This window comes from Chiloscyllium plagiosum, chromosome 16 (genome assembly GCF_004010195.1).
Source record: "Chiloscyllium plagiosum isolate BGI_BamShark_2017 chromosome 16, ASM401019v2, whole genome shotgun sequence".
In the NCBI taxonomy this organism is placed as follows: domain Eukaryota; kingdom Metazoa; phylum Chordata; class Chondrichthyes; order Orectolobiformes; family Hemiscylliidae; genus Chiloscyllium; species Chiloscyllium plagiosum.
Window position 1 is genome coordinate 37,124,671 of NC_057725.1, and position 3,526 is coordinate 37,128,196.

The window sequence follows — 3,526 nt, forward strand, 5'->3', positions numbered from 1 at the left end:
AGAGTGGTGGGCCTGTGGAATTCATTGCCACAGAGTGCAGTGGAGGCTGGGACGCTAAATGTCTTCAAGGCAGAAATTGATAAATTCTTGATGTCACAAGGAATTAAGGGCTACGGGGAGAATGCAGGTAAGTGGAGTTGAAATGCCCATCAGCCATGATTGAATGGCGGAGTGGACACGATGGGCCGAATGGCCTTACTTCCGCTCCTATGTCTTATGGTCTAAATGCTGGTGCATAGTAATTATTCTACACATCTGCCATTTCTTGACTTTCACTCACATTATCACTACCAGTTTTCAAGGGGCTTATATTATTCCTGACTGCACTTTATGCTAATACAATTGTAAAAAATGTTGACTTTGTTACACCTTTTTTCCAGTCAAATCGGTTGTGTTAACCTGCGCTGTTTTTCTTTCTCATTATCCATGATTCAGGTTATTTTTTACATTTTGCCATACTATGTATTTTAATTTTTTGATGCCTCTCAGGTCTATAGTTATTTTTCATAAGTAGATTTCTGGCATAGTTGGAAATATAAACTGGTCATGTATCACATTAAATTTTTTTTTAAACATTACCTACTGATCATCTGTTGACTTATCTTTTAAACTTGCCTACAGGAATACAAAAGCCATCTTTTTCAGCTTCTGCCACAAAAGTTCCACTTCTTCCAGATGATGGTCACACCAAAGCCTTTGCAGGCACAAGAGAATCTGTTTGTCACTGCACGTGTTCCTCAGTATGGAATGTTTGTGCAGCATCATCAACATACAGCAATTCTCTGAATGAGGGTTTGGTGGATTTTGTCTTCGAGCTCAGGCTAGCAAAGGCTCTAGTATGAAAGTAGACAGTCTCAGCAGATGTCTTGTAGGCAGAGAACCACATTGTTAGTGCCAGAAACAACCTGGTTGACCCTGCTGAAGATATCAAAGGATTCTGATGTTGCCCCATCAGACCTGACATTACATTCTGTTGTAATGGAAGGAGGTGGTCACGCCAAGCAGCTATGACAGGCAATTAGGTTTCCCCAGGAGGTTAAAATTAGCTGCCCTGCTCACATGCTTGTATGCCTTGGAGAGATCAAAGAAGGCAAAATGCAATGGTCTCCTTGTTCAAAGCATTTCTCTTGCACTGCTGGGCTGAAATGTTCACGTCATGAATTTTCCTGTTCTGGGAAACCACACTGGGATTTGGAATAGATGCATCTGACCAGAATTTGCAGTGTGATGGCAAGAATGGAGGAAAATAGTTCTCATGATGCTCAGCAGTGAAATGCTTCAATAGTCACTGTAACTGCTGCTCTTACTCTTGTTCAGGGTCACAATCTTTGCATCTTTCAAGTCCTGAGGTGCTGATACCTCCCTTTAACAAGAGATTAAAGTTCATGGATATGTACAGGATTATCTATTTCATTTGCTTGATGAGTTCAGGCAATATTAAATTATTACTTTACCCACAGTAAACAAGCCTACAGCTTTGACAAGTCCCTTTGTTTTAGGTTAGACATCTAGTTTTACGATGACAGACCAGCTTTCTACGGTGTCGATTGCTGTCACTGAAATCAACATGCAGGTTGAGTCCGTGATTAAGAAAGCGAATGCAATGTTGTCAATTATCTCAAGAGGGTTGGAATATAAAAGCACAGTTGTGCTACTGAGACTTTATAAAGCTCTGGTTAGGCCCCATTTGAAGTACTGTGTCCAGTTTTGGTCCCCACACCTCAGGAAGGACATACTGGCACTGGAGCGTGTCCAGCAGAGATTCACACGGATGATCCCTGGAATAGTAGGTCTAACATATGAGAAACAGCTGAGGATCCTGGGATTGTATTCATTGGAGTTTAGAAGATTAAGGGGAGATCTAATAGAAACTTACAAGATAATACATGGCTTGGAGAGGGTGGACGCTAGGAAATTGTTCCGTTAGGTGAGGAAACTAGGACCTGTGGACACAGCCTTAGAATTAGAGGGGGTCAATTCAGAACAGAAATGCGGAGACATTTCTTCAGCCAGAGAGTGGTGGGCCTGTGGAATTCATTTCCGCAGAGTGCAGTGGAGGCCGGGACGCTAAATGTCTTCAAGGCAGAAATTGATAAATTCTTGATGTCCCAAGGAATTAAGGGCTACGGGGAGAATGCGGGTAAGTGGAGTTGAAATGCTCATCAGCCATGATTGAATGGCGGAGTGGACTCGATAGGCCGAATGGCCTTACTCCCGCTCCTATGTCTTATGGTCTTAAAAGGCATTCTCCCAAAAAACTTGGGAGCTGACTCTCACTTATCTCATCAAAAGTTCACTGCAGACAGCAATGGCCTCTTGTTTTCTTATAGATGGTTATGTTGCCTTTTAGATCCCATCATGCACACCCATGGCATTACTTATGATGGATATCTAAATTATTCTGGCAGACGTGTAACCAGTAATTATTGGTGCACCTAGCACAAACTATAGTTTATTCAAAACAACTAGCTTTATACTGTCCTCCACCCCACTCTTCTCAACTTTGACAATATGACTATTATTTTTCAAGGAGCCCACATTGCTCTTATTTATTTTCTCAAGGGCAATTAATATTACCCTAACCAGTGACACCCGTGTCCCATGAATGTATTTTGTAAAAATCCTTTGTTCAGCATGACATTCCAGGATTTAAACTATCATCTCCTAGGTTTTTCATAGCATCACCCTATTCTAATTCTAAAACCTCTTTAGGCACTATATTTCTCTTCGCTTTCGGCCTCAGTAAAACACTCCCTAAATTCCTCCTCATTATTTTGCCTGTCTCTAACTCATTCATTTCTAACTCTTTCCTCCAAATTACATCAGGGAGTACTTTTACTCTCAAAATCACTACTTAAACATGCTATGGTTCTGGTGAAAACAACCCATATGCTGCTATCACCAGTGGATGGCAACTGAAAATAGTGCCAAGGATCGGTTTTGCATGACTAGAATTAGAGATAACATTCATTTAGAGCCTGAGCTGTTTTGTGTCAAAATACTGAAAAACTGACAACATATAGGATGGAAATCAGCCTTTTGCTCCCCATAAGTTACCCAGTTCAAACTGAGCTATAGTTGATCAAAACCCAACATCATTTGGTGGATTATATAAACAACCCAAGGAACACCAATTACAGAACCAATTTCACAGAAAACATTTCCAACTAAACTAACTGAACAAGTGGTCAAGTTACTTTTTGAACCAGCAATGCATGCTTCAGAGGAGGGGAAAAACAAATTGTCGAACCACAGGCATGGGGCAGAAACATGTAGAAACTTGGATGAAATCACAAATGATACATGAAGGTTGCAAAAATAAATTTTATTGAACAGAAGCATAACAATTAAAATAATGATGATAACAAATGAATGGTGTTGTGAAGATTACATGGCCGGGCTGGAATGAACAGTAGGAGGAATGGGGAAGGGAGTAGTGAAAGGCGGTATGAGTATTGAGAGGGTATTTGCGACCAGCAGACGAGGGATGTCAGTTGGGAGAGTGGAGTGGGGTGGAGATGAGAGG